Source organism: Dromiciops gliroides, chromosome 6 (assembly GCF_019393635.1).
Source record: "Dromiciops gliroides isolate mDroGli1 chromosome 6, mDroGli1.pri, whole genome shotgun sequence".
NCBI classification, from domain to species: domain Eukaryota; kingdom Metazoa; phylum Chordata; class Mammalia; order Microbiotheria; family Microbiotheriidae; genus Dromiciops; species Dromiciops gliroides.
The window spans coordinates 243,460,031-243,473,758 of NC_057866.1; the positions used below are offsets into that span (position 1 = coordinate 243,460,031).

The following is a 13,728-nucleotide window of genomic DNA, read 5'->3' on the forward strand; positions in this document are numbered from 1 at the left end:
CATATCCTGTTTTCATATGCTATTTGATAATAATACCTTACATGTAGTTGGCATGCAATATGTTGATACCCCCCCCCCCCCCAATTCTCCTGCTTGGTGTCTGGTTTCTGACAATTCTGTTCAAATCCAGTAATGCCCAGGGTTATGAAAACACAACATGGCATTGTTGGTCTTTGGCAGCAGTTTTTGAGATGCCTACAAGGTATCTGAAAGTAAATCTCCTGAACTTGTAAGATCAGACCTGCCAATGGGCCTTACCCTTCTTCCAAAGAAGAACCTGGTATTAGATATGAAGAAGACAGGAGATCTAGAGTTCAGAACTTGCTGCCCTAAAAGAAGATTTTAAAGTTACTTTTTGTAACACTTTGACAATATGTGGCCCAGTGTATTCTTTAGAGGGTTGTTTTCCTTTCTCTCCCCTTTCCCTAAAAAGGGACAATAAGGAGAGCTGCTGCTTTTGTGTAGCCAATAATGGATATATTTATACCTAATCCCATCTACTCCTTAGTTTTATTAGTCTTAGAGATTTAGCCACAGACCTGCAGCTGATGTTAGGGATGACACGAATTCGGGTCCCCCTGATTTCTGGTCTTTGCCTTTCACCCTTCTCTTCATCTTTTACCTTCCAGAATCTGGACTCTGTCCCCAAGGCTCTGCACTCTAATACAGGAGATTTCACCTTTATCTTGGTCTGAACCAGGTCTGCCTTTACACTCCAACCATTTACAAACTATAGTTCTACTGACCTACATATGTGCTACTGCACATTTCCCTTTCTAATTCTTTGTGTTTTGTCTCCCCTCATTAGAATGCAATCTTTTGAAGGCAGGGACTGGCTTGTTAGCTTCTGTTTTTATCCTTAGAACTTAACCCAGTAGGGGCAGCTAAGTGGCTCAGTGGATAAAGCACCAGCCCTGGATTCAGGGGGACCTGAGTTCAAATGTGACCTCAGACACTTGACCCTTACTAGCTGTGTGACCCTGGGCAAGTCACTTAACCCCCATTGCCTCAAAGGGAAAAAAAAAGTTCACCCAGCACCGGGCAAGTTTAATAAATGTTTTTTCATTCATTCATCCACTCACTCACTCATTCATTCATTCATTCATTCATTCATTCATTCAAGTCCAGCACACTCTACTGCACTGTCCTGTCCATTGAAAGTTTAATAAAAGACTATTGTAATGGTTGGGACTTCTTTGTTCATCCTTTTCTCTCTTGTAATTTCATTAGTGCTCAATGTACATTGGTCAGAGCACTGGGCCTAGAATCAGGAAGACTCAGTTTCATGAGTTCATATCCAGCCTCAAATGCTTACTGTGTGACTCTGGGCAAGTCACTTAACCCTGTTTGCCTCAGTTTCCTCACCTGTAAAATGAGCTGGAGAAAGAAATGGCACACCACTTATTTTTCCCAAGAAAACCCCAGATGGGATCAGTAAGAGTGGAACACAACTGAAATATGACTGAAATCAATGTAGATTGTCAACTCTTTTATGATTTTTGTTCTTAGAAATTTGCCTGAGACACTAAAAGGGTTGGTTACATGATTTTCTTAGGGTTACCCAGGGGTAAGACTTGAACCCGGATCTTCCCAAATTTGAAGCCTGTCCTCTCTGTTCACTGCTCCAGACTGCCTCTCCTTTACATCTCCAAAATATTCAATGAATTTTCAAGTTATTCAGGAAAGATCAAATGAATGACCGATTGTAGTTCTAACTAGTATTATATTTTTAATTACATTTTGTTTTTTGAGAATTTGGTAATGTTTGTTAACTCATTTAAAATATTTGACTAACCAATAAACTCATTCCCTTGAGCATACCTGAAAATCTGTAGTACTTAGTAGGTACTATGTTAGAACGACTGTTCTTACCCTAAGAGATGCTTCTTTGATGAAAACTTCAGAAACCCGATGATTTTATTACTGAAAACATATCATACCTTAATTGGCTCTAGTGAGTTGTGGGCATTGATCTATCTCCAGCACTGATTCCAACCTAGAAGCCTGTTTCCCATCAGCCAGGCTGGGCTCCAGCAGACAGACCGTCAGCGGTCAGGGCCCTTGTTGGGAGAACTTTCCAGAAGGTCAAGGACTCAACTGTAATCACATTAACTAGTAAATGGCCAGTCTGGGGTTTGTTTTTTGGCTTAGCAGAGTCATGAATTCAAGGTCAGCATAGCATCCCCTGACTCCCAGGGTTCTGTGGTGGAGCTGGAGATCTTGAGAATGAATGTTCTGGGAGCAGGTGTTATTATTACTTGATGAGGCGGGCAGAAGAAGCCTTTACACTTGGCTGTTGATTTCTTTTATCATAGTGCAAAAAAAGGACACTGGTTTTGTTTTGTTTTTTAAATGCATAAGGCATCCTGACTTTTTGGATATAGTACATTTTTATTTCTAATTGATAAGAAACCAAGTTTTCTCTCTAGACTTTTCTTATTTTTTTACATTTGTATATAGAATGTAAGTTCCTTGAGGATAGGGACATTTTTACTTTTACTTATGTACGCAGCCTTGTACACACTGGGAAATAATAAATGCTTATTGGGTAGATTGTATTTAAATACTCACAATAGTAGTTCTGGGTCCAGTGAAGAAAAAGAGCATTTCCATATTCTATATTTAGTTTTGAAAATTTCTCTCCTGCTCCTGGAATTAAATATTTACATGTTAAATTGCAGGAGACATTGTTTCCATTTGAACCATGAAGTCTGGTTTCTGAATATTTACCAACCAGCATGATGCGATGAAGATGCTGACATTGGATTCTTAAAGCCTGGCTTCAGCTGCTGGTTTTGTCACTAATGAAGCACTGGGAACTTGGGCAAGTCACTTCACCTCTGAACCTCAGTTTCTTTATTTGTAAAATGGAGGTGGTGATACTTGGCATTTTTGTCTCATAGAACTATATGGGAACCCTTGCTATATTCCAGTGTGAGCTTTGGCCATCAAATGAAATCACATCAGTTGCTTTGTAAAACTTGTTTAAAGCTCTGTAATGTAAAATAAAACAAGAATAAATCCCGTTTTAATATGTGATAGACTAAAGGTGGAAAAAAAGCAAGTCAGTACTGTCAATTCAATTAAAAGCATTAAGTGCCTGCTGTGTGTAAAGACTGTGCTAGGTGCTGGGCATACGAAGAGAAAGTACATAAGTCTCCTTGTCCTCAGGGCGTTGATAGTCTGCCAGAGAGGAGCATGTGTAGAGAGCAGGCGGGTGCTCATATCAGTAAATGCAAGATCATTTGAGTGAGGAAGAGCCTGAGCTGAGTCGTAAAATGAGAAACTAAGAATGTGGTAATGTAGAAGCACTAAAGAAAATGCTGGAGTTAGAGAAAAGGGCCTAGGATAGTGACTTGGGGGACCTCTTAACAATTGAGGGGGGTGTGTGTATGTATACACATATATACACATATGTACATACGTACATACATGCATGCATGCATGCATACATGCAAAAATACATATACACACTTACATTGTTGTTGCCTGCCACATTAGAATGTGGCTTCACTGAGTGGGATTGTTTCCTTACTTGAATCCCCTTGTGCCTAGCACAGGGCCTGGCACGTGTTAGGTGCTTAATGAACGGTTGTTGATTGATGATTGATCTAGTAGGAGAGGGCGGTGTGTCAGCAGTCGGTGGAGGACAGATAACCAGTGTGCTGCAGAGAGATGTAGTATGTGAGGCCTGAGAGGTGACTACAGTTTTCTGTCTGATGGCAAGGTTGGAGTCCAGCTTGCCGGGAATATTCTCTGCAACCTTGAATTCATTTTACAGATAGAATGGAAAAGCTGATCTTCAGGCAATAGCACTGGGAATGGGTAGCTTAGGAAAAGGCTGGCTTAAGAGAAATGTCCACAGTAGATGCTGTTTTTACAAAATTCAGCAGAAGGCTTCAGAACTGTGGGCTGAAGGGGCCTGGGAAGAGAGCAGCACTTGGAGGTGGTCGGTGTCAGTTGTGTCTATGGGCACAAATCCAGACTGGAAGCTGTATTGGCAACTCTTTTAAGTCTGCTCTTCCACTATGACATTTTTTCTTTACCTTTTTCATTTTATTAATACCTGGAAATGAGCCCATTTAGTGTTCATTTCTGTTTAGCTGGAAGAAGCTGCGTTATGTATTCAAAGAAACCCCCTGGATTTGGAATCCAGAGGGTCAGCTCCGGATCCTGGCTCAGATACTAGCATCTTCACCTCTTCCAACTCAGTTCATCAGCAGTAAAGTAGGGATAATAACATCCTGCTTACTTCAGCAGATTGTGAAGAAAAATGCTGTAAACCTCTTATCATGGGGACCCCTTTGAAGGGTCAAGGACCTGGGTTAGAATCTTGGCCCTGCTACTTCCTACCTGTTTGACCTGGGGAAAGCACTTAACTCCTGAGCTCAGTTCTTCATCTGGAAACTGAGGAAGTTGGACCAGATGCCTAAAAAGTCCCCTCCAGTCCTAAATCCTCCTGTGAGCTCCTCAGAGAGGACAGGGGACTCACCTTTTGTCAAATAACTAGTAAATAGCAAGGCCAGGCTTGGACAACCAGATCTCCTGACTCCTAAATCCAGTGTTCTTTCCATTGTATCATGCTTCCTCTCAGTAGTACTCTTGGAAATTGTATCCTTGAGAGAGTAATTTTCATACTTGTAAGAGGGATTGCAATTGGGAAGGATTATTTATCTACTTTTCATCAATTGTCAGTTAATGATAATTTAATTATATGATAATAAGTAGCATTTTAAAGTTTGCAAAGCACTTTGGATATGTTATCTCATTTGATCCTTAAAACAACCTCTGAGAACTCAGAGGAGTTAAATGACTTCTCCAGAGTCACACAGCTAGTGAGTGTCTAACACTAGATTTGAACTCAGCTCTTTCTGACTCCAAGTCCAGTGTTCTATCCACTGTGCCACCCAGCTTGCCTATAATAAGAAGCCTTTATTGATTGCCATCTATGTACCTGACGCTATGCTGGGCACTGGGGATAGATAGAAAGACAAAAGTCAAACAGGCCCCGCCCCCAAGGAGATTACATTTTCTCACTAAAGAAGGCATTAGCAGTCTGAGAGGTATGGAAAGTTCTCATATAGCAGTTGGGGTTTGAGCTTATTATAATAGAATTTAATTATTGCATTAATTTGGCTGTGCTGTGGGTAAAATCTTTTTCTTTTTTTGTCTTGTAATCTCACTGGTGTGTGGGAACCTCCTTCCACTGATCTTATCTGTAATTTGAGAGAGCTCCGCAGAGTTGCTGGAGGCACTGAGAGAGTAGTAAATTGTGTGGTCACATAGCCAGCCAGTGTGGGAGGGAGGATTTGAACCCATGCCCAAACCATGCCCTGCCCTCATGGGAACAAGATGTTTTAAACAAATGACGTTTGAAAATATATGCTTTCAAAAATAATTCAATTAGAGCTTGGTTACTTTCTTTAGAGTATTCCCTTCAGAATTCCTTTAAGTCAAATGCTCCCTCCAAACATTAAATTAAATTCTGGTGACAGAGAAGTCAAAGAACACTTTTTCAATCTGTATTTGTTGGGTAAAGGTACCAACACAACTCTTCAGTGAAAGCCTCTTATAACTTGCTTTGCTTATAAGGCAAGATTTAGTTCTCTTCCTGAATACCTTATAATAAGAATGGCTGACATCTCTGTAGTACTTAGGTTTACATTTATATCACATTTGATCCACACCACAACCCTGGGAGGTAGGTGCTGTCATGATCCCCATTTTTTTTTTAAGGAGAATCAGGTTCTTCCCTCGCCCGGCCTGTTCCCTGGTCCTTAGATGACCCCAGACCAACTTGCTAATCAACCAGCTTTGTGTGTTGTGGTTGTTAGCTCCCACAAGCCTGTGCCCCTCCCCAACCTGGGCCACTGCTACTCGAGCCTACCACCTGGTTCTCAGTAGGGGTGTAAAATCCAAGTTCTGCCTTAGCACCAGCATAGACCCCTGTAGTCTCCCCCCTGCCCAGGGCTCAGCCCACTCACCAGACTGTGAGCTTAGTTCCAGACAACACTGGTGCTTCAGCTGATTCAGAGGCTCTGGGGGTCTCCTTCTCTGGTGAGGCCTTCCTGGGACTGGATCTGTGTCAGGGTAACTGTGGGGTTGGGCCTGACTCCTGTATCAGCACAGCAGCTCCCTCCTTCCGACCTTCCAAGCCATTCTTGGTTAGAAGATGATTTCAGCACATTCTTCTGTGAGTTTTGCTGCTCTGGGCATTTTTCTAAGGCGTTATTTGGATGTTTTTTGGAGCAATCATGTCATGAATTTGGGAGCTCACTGCCTTTCCTCCATGATCCCCATTTTTACAGATGAAGAAACTGAGGCAGACAGAAGGGTGAAGTTCCTTGCTTGGGGGGACACAGCTGGTTTCTGAGGCCGGATTTGGGCTTTGATCTTCTTGGCTCCAGACCTACTCACCACCCTGCTGCCTGTTATCAGTGGGTCTCCTGTATTTTGTAAAACTAAAATCTGATTGTCAGCCTACCCTTCCATGGTGTGCCCATCTTGTTAAAACATTACTTAGGCTTGCCTCTTCTCTGCTTAGGAATCTTCAGTGACTGCCTATCTCATTTGACCAGGAGTCAGGAAGCCTGGGCTGTTCTAGACCTGGCTCTGCCGCTGGGTAGCTGTGGGCCTTTGGACAAATCACTGCCCTCTCCAGGCCTATTTTCCCTTTTATAACATAAGAGCATTGGATGAGATGATCTCCCAGGGTCCCTTCCAGCAACAGTTTTGTATGACTAAGTCAAGAGTTAGACCTCATAGCATTGCTGTTTGCTCTGGGGTTTGTGGCCTTGTTTTAAAAGAAATCTTGGTAAGTGTATTTTCATGGTTAAGGCATGCACTGGATGGGGCCTGAGCCTGGCCTCTGCAAGACCCAAGTTCAAATGCAGCCAATCCTTTCACCTGTTGGTTTCCATTTCTTTGCTGTAAGATGGGGGTGATAACAGCATCCACCCCAAAAGTTTGTTGTGAGGATCCAATGAGCTTTTTTTTAAGCTGTTCGTACTGTGCCTGGCAACCAGCTGGTGCTGTATAAGTGCATGTCCCTTTCCATTCCTTCCCACCCATTTAATGGCTTTCTTTGATAATCCTGTGAATTAGGAGTTCATAGACTTTATGTTTTTGATTTTTTTTTTTTCATGAGGCAATTGGGGTTAAGTGACTTGCCGAGGGTCACACAGTTAGTGAGTGTTAAGTGTCTGAGGCCAGATTTGAACTCAGGTACTCCTGACTCCAGGGCCGGTGCTCTATCCACCGTGCCACCTAGCTGCCCCGGTTCATAGACTAACAGATACCAGAGTTGTCCACACAAAAGAAGGTGCAGAACCCCACCCCCCTGCCCCGCCCCTTACCAGGATGTGAGGGAAGCAGTGAAATAACAGAGATAATAATAAATATTAAAAAAAAAATAAATATAATAATAAATAAATAATAAAAAATAAATAAAATAAATAACAAATAACATCCAACGGACATGGACTCAGTCATGTAGATGAAAATGCTGGTGGAATAGGTTTTAATAATGGAGTCCAACAAGCAGGATGACAATGGCATGAGGAGTCATTGGCTCTTCATGACCCAATTAGGTTGATTACAGAATGCCTAGGATAACCCAATAAAGAAGCTTTTGAGAAATTCTCACTGCTCTTCCCTTCTACAAGGAGGGGAGTGTGGAGTTTTGAGAAACAGAAAAAGAGTTTCGTTCAACCCGTTCATTTTGTGGATTGCAAACTTAGGGCCAGAAAGGCTAAAGAATTCGCTGGTTTTCTACAGAAAGACAAGATGGCAGGATGGATCATGGGCTGGCCTCAGAGCCAGGAAGACAGACTGCTCAAGACAGGCCTCTCAACCTCCTGGCTGCTGTGCTTCCCTTATGGACAAGTGCTGGAGGCAGAGGCTTTCCAAGTAGGGTCCCAGGACCAGGCCAAAGCTGTTGACATGTTAACTAACTCATCACCCACATAAATAAAAGCATTCTGTGGGGAGTAGGTGGGGTGTCCTTGATAATTAAGAGCTTAGAGCAGCCCTGAGGCTCTAAGGTGAAGAGGAGGTGCCTGATCTTCATTGGTAGAGGGTACAACTCCTCATTCAGGGGCTTGCTACCCGATCCTTGGTCTCTACATGCTGCAGACTGGATTATAACTCCTCATGCCTAGAATGGCTCATCTTACTCTCCTTCTTCAATCCCCATCCATCCTCTCAAACTCCAACCCTGCCTTCTCTGCGAAGCTGTCTTTGATTCCACCTCATCTGTAATGCCCATCTCTCTCCTCTAGTCTCAGATAGTGCCTTTTTAGTACTTCTTATGTAATTAGGTTATTTTGTGTTTAGGTTAATTCGGGATTATAGCACATCCTCCCTCCCCTTTTTTTAGACAGTAAAGGTCATTTGGGCATGTCCAGTGTTTTAACTCAATTTTATATCTCAGCTGAGCACATGGCGCCTTGCCTCTGCCCACAGCAGATAGGGAGATAGTAGATTGACACAGGCAGGGAGCATGCATTGCTTACTGACCTCCTGGCTGTTCTACAAGCAAAACACTCCATCTCTCCACTCTAGGCATTCTCTGTGGCTGTCCCTTATGGCCGGAATGCTCTCGTTCCTCCATTCCAACTACTGACCTCTCTTGTCTTCCTTTTAGCCTCAGCTATAATGCTGCCTCCTAGGAAGCTTTCTCCAACCCCTCTTAATTCCAGTGCCTTCCCTCTGTTGTTTCCTATTTATCCTATAAATAGCTTGCTTTGTATCTATTTGTTTGCACGTTTTCTCCTCTATTAGATATAAGCTCCATGAGAGCAGGGACTGTCATTTGTATCTTTTTGTATCCCCAGTGCTTAGCACAATGGCTGCCATGTAGTAGTAGGCACTTGATAAATGTTTATGGAATTGAATTATTAAGTATTAAGTGTGTTGGAGCACTGTGCCAAGCCTGGGGATTCAAGTAATCTAGACAGAGAAAGTAACCCCAGGGGTGAAGACCAAACATAGTTCAGGTGGGAGGGAGATAGTCAAAGTAGAGGTAGCATAGTTTGGAATTGTTTAACATGTTTAATTTAATTTTTGATCATCTGGTAGGTAGAATGGCCTAAATTTGTCTGGGTTTAAGAATTAGGATGGATTGGTTAATAGTCATGCTCTTTCTAGGAAGTATATTCAAAGAACATTCCGCTTAAAAGATTTGCTTTTTACTGCCAAATTTGCCAGGGTTTGGGGCTCTGCATTCTGAAGTCATGATATATAAATGTGGAACATTTAGGGTGACAAAAAAGGAAAAACAAAAGCCAGGTTACCACTAAGCATAGTTAAGGAAAGCAAATCCACACATTGGTCACGGTCAAAAATGAATTAGGCGTCTTGTTTTTCATGATTCACAGCCATGTAGTTGATTGGGAGGATAGTGGTTTTAGAAAAGTGGGTTCTTGAATTGAGGAAGAGCTTAGGATTTTTGAAAATGCACTTAACTTTCCCCAAAGTAATTTAGTCTGCTCTCTTTTTCCTATTCAAGTCTGGCCCCAACTTGTTCATTTGCTAGTACTTCACTCACTCTCCCATCCAACTTCCTATTATAATCTAGGTAGTACCTCATCCTTTGTTCACTTGGTGTGTTTTTTTTCTGTATTGATAGGATCTTCTCATTTTGAGTGTCTCTCTTATTGAGGAGACTTTGGAATATGTTTAAAAAGCCCTTCTTTGGAATCATTCCATTTGGTCCTTTTAGGACTGCTTTCCCTGATAAACTTCGCAAGCCTGGACCTGTCTCCCTTGATATTTGGTAATCAGAGGACAGTTGAACAAGGTTATGCCTGTAGTTGTGTCTGTCAGGGTTCTTGCATGATTTTTTGTTGTTGTTGAGGCAATTGGGGTTAAGGGACTTGCCCAGGGTCACACAGCTAGTAAGTGTCAAGGGTCTGAGACTGGATTTGAACTAAGTTCCTACTGAATCCAGGGCCGGTGCTCTATCCACTGCAACACCTGGCTTCCCCAGTCTTGCATGATTTTTAAAATGTACATGGAAGACACTTCATTGAAGGAAAGCCTGTAATTTGCTCTGCTGAGTCAGGTACCTTTGGTGGGGGGAGCGGTAACTGACAAACAGTGGAATCTTGATCTGTACCTGTTAGTGTGATGGCTTGGAATGTAGCTTGCTGTAGAAAATTATCTGTGACAGTGTTTCCCTCTGGTATTTTTAACAAGGATACCCTTGATTTATGTGTAGACCACTTTCATAACAATTTTATGGAGATGTGAAAGTAGACATATGAAATGGTCTTTGCTGATACTTTCTCACATTTGCCCTTGGGGAGGCAATAATACCTTCCAAGAATTTTGCCATTCCTTTGAGACCCTCCTCTTAGAGAAAAGCAGTCCCGGACTCTTTAATGATTTTGTTGCCTCCAGCATGGATTTCTCTTTGGTCTACTTTGTCCCAGCCAACTAGCAGGCCTAATTTCCTTTTCTTAAAGCCACATTCATTTCTTCTTAGAGTGCAATAGGAACTATGGTGTTGAGTTTAAATATGATTGTTACACTACTGTTGATCATTGCTACAAAAATGCTGGCAAATCTTTTCCAACAACAGCAGCAATAATTATACAACTTTAATTTTTGCAAACTGTTCTCCCAACAACCATGTGAGGTGGGTAGGACACATCATTTTCCCCATTTTTGTGGCTGATGAAACTGGTCATTCGAGGTTGAATGCCTCGCCCATGTAATAATACCAAACCTAAATCTCTCGATGCTGAGCCATTGCTCTGTCCGCTAGGTCACATTGCCTATCTCCTCAATTTCATGTCTACATAATCTTCTCCTTCCAGTTTTTTTTTTTCCTACAATTATTCTGGGCATGCTTTGGCTTAGATGGGTTTCATAGCAATCTTTATGGCAGAGCTTTGCACACTCCTGGTTTTTGCAGTGACCGACTAGGGATAAGACCTGCAGTTTTGTTGATAAGTCTGTAACCTCTTTGCTCTAGAAGTTCTTTTTACAATTGCAAATCAGCGTGTTTGCAGTAATTTCTTATTCTTGAGAGAATTGACTGGAGCACTGAGAGCCAGTGTGTGTAGCAAATGGCACCTGAACCCAGGTCAACCTGGTTAGGAAGCTGGCTCTTCAGCCACTGCACCACCATCCCCTTCTGTAATAGTTTACAAATGAACTCATACTCTCCACTGGTTTTGTCCTTGGCTATTATCTCTTTGTCAGGAAGATCAGATCCAAAAGGTTTTAGGCATTTTAGGCCATTTCTCCCTTCACAAGGTCTTTCACATCTAAATCCTTCCCTCCATTCATACAGCTACCACTGTAGTTCAGGCCCTTGTCACCTCTGGCCTACTTATTGCAACAGTTTTTTATTAACTGTTCTCTCTCCTCAGTCCGTCCTATACCCTTGTAGCCATAGCAATTTTCTTTTAGCACAGATCTGATGATGTGCCTCCCCTTCTCCACCATGTCCTATTGTCTCCAAGAACAAATATAAACTCCCGTTTAGTTTTTTTGTTTTTGTTTGTTTGTTTTTTGGTGTGGCAGTTGGGGTTAAGTGACTTGCCCAGGGTCACACAGCTAGTAAGTGTCAAGTGTCTGAAGCCGGATTTGAACTCAGGTACTCCTGAATCCAGGGTTGGTGCTCTATCTCCTGTGCCACCTAGCTGCCCTCTTTTTGTTTGTTTGTTTGTTTTGTTTGTTTGATTTTAATTTAATTTAATTTTTTTTCTGTTTAGTTTTTAAAGCATTATACAAACTGGCCGAAACCTGTTTTTCACATATCACCCTCCATCTCCTGTCTCCATTCCATTCATGCACTGGTCATGCTTCTTGCCTAAAATGTCCTTCCTCCTTATCTATGCGTCATGCAGTTACTTCCTTCTATCCCCCTCCAATTTTATTGATTTTTTAAAATATATATTACAGACATTTACACATAACACTTGTTTCATGAGAGCTCTCTTCTAACAAAGTAAAACTAATAATACAGTGACAGTATCTGAAAGTTAGCTCAACATTTCATATCTGTAGCCCCCTCCCCCCCACCTTTTCCTGATTCCAACTGCTAATGTGACATAAGTTTAAATACCTTTTGGTTACATCTGCATTAACTTTATATTTATCCTGTATGTATTTTTATATGCATTTGTTGATTCCCCCATTAGCAAGTAAGTTCATCACAAGTTGGAATTATTTCATTCTTTGTACTTGCATCCCCAGTTGCTACCAAAGGACTGGCACATTGTTCTTGTTGTTCAGTCCTGTTATGGGGAAATAAGGTGGGGGTTTGGGATACAGGTAGGGGCAGGGGCAGGGGTTAGGGTTCTTAGGAATTCCTCTTTAAAGAATTACACCCTTACAAATCCAATTAGAATAAAATAATAGTTTATTTAGGGTGCTAGGGAAAGGAAACCAAGAGAGAAATCCTTGGACTTCTTCTCATGGGGAGAAGGCATGGCACAGAGCATGGCTCTGAGATACCAATCTCCTCAAGCAGGAGACAGGCAGATACCTTTATAGAGGACTGATGGGGGTGTTCATCTGACTGGAAAGTTCCCTTATTGGGGGAGGACCATATCCCACTGGTGGTGGCTGGGAGAAGTTGGGTGAGGGGTGGCTGCGGATCTCTCAAGCCATCTCTCTCCTCAAGCCACAAAGGCAGCTCCCCAGGGGTGGGGGAGACTGGAATGAAGAGTGGTGGTCCTGAGCTAGCTCAGTCTGGATCCCGGTGCTGTGTCTGTCCTTTGGTTTAGTTTCTCAAGGAGAAGGTTCTTTGATTTATCCCAGAGAAATTCTGGGGTACTAGACCCATAACAGTCCTATCCAACTCTATTGAAAGTCTGGGGCAGGGGTTCTTGGTAAAGATAGTGGAATGGTTTGCCATTTCCTTCTCCAGTGTATCCCCATTTTATAGATGAGGAACTGAGGCAAATGACTTGCTCAGGGTCACACAGCTCATGTCTGAGGCCAGATTTGAACTAAGACCTTCCTGACCCCAGTCTTGGTGTTCTATCCTTTGTACCACCTAGCTGTCCCTGAACCATTTAGCTGTGTTGCTTGGCACATAGCAGGGGGGTTAATTGGTTGATCTGCCCCATGTTTGTCTTTTTTGGGGGGGATGGGGGATGGACTGTCACGCCTAATAGGGAGCCACGTTAGTGAGGAAAACCCATGTGCTCAGATAAGCTCTCAGCTCTGGACTGCAGGTCTTGAAGTCTCCAGTCTCTTCAGGAATTAGACACATCACACACCATTTTACTGCTTCCTGCCTCCCTTTTGATCCTCCTCAGCCTTCTCCCGGACAGATCTACTCCGCTTTGGCTGAATCACTGACCTCCCAATCCCCCTTTACAGAGTTATGCTGTTGCCTTAAGCATGGGAACTGCAAAACTCCCCGTTTGTCTCTGGACAACACAGCCTGCAGGATTCTACTTAGTCCCATCACCTTCAGGTTGGCCCTTGGGCTAGCTCTTCAGTCATCAGGATTCCATGCTCTCCACTTGGCTCCATATGTTCTTAGAGCAGAACAGATGCCCAGCCTGGCTTTCGCCTGTTTCCATTTGAAGCCAGAGAGGGCAGCAGAGAGCAGCCCACAAACTGACTGCAAGGACAGCAGTGACAGGCCTCATCCAGCCTTGCCCCTGCAGTCCACAGCCTCCCCAGCAAAGCAGCCGCACATCATATTCTTAGCTGATCCTCCTGATTGCTTCTGAACTCTGTTCTTTGTTCCTTTGTCTTTTC

The 13,728-nt window shown here is 42.7% G+C and overlaps 1 protein-coding gene across 1 annotated transcript in view; it reads left to right on the top strand.

Moving 5' to 3' along the window:
- Positions 1-13,728, top strand: part of METAP1 (methionyl aminopeptidase 1) — a 77,936-nt gene that overhangs the window by 16,996 nt on the left and 47,212 nt on the right. The gene's annotated exons all lie outside the window — the stretch shown is intronic.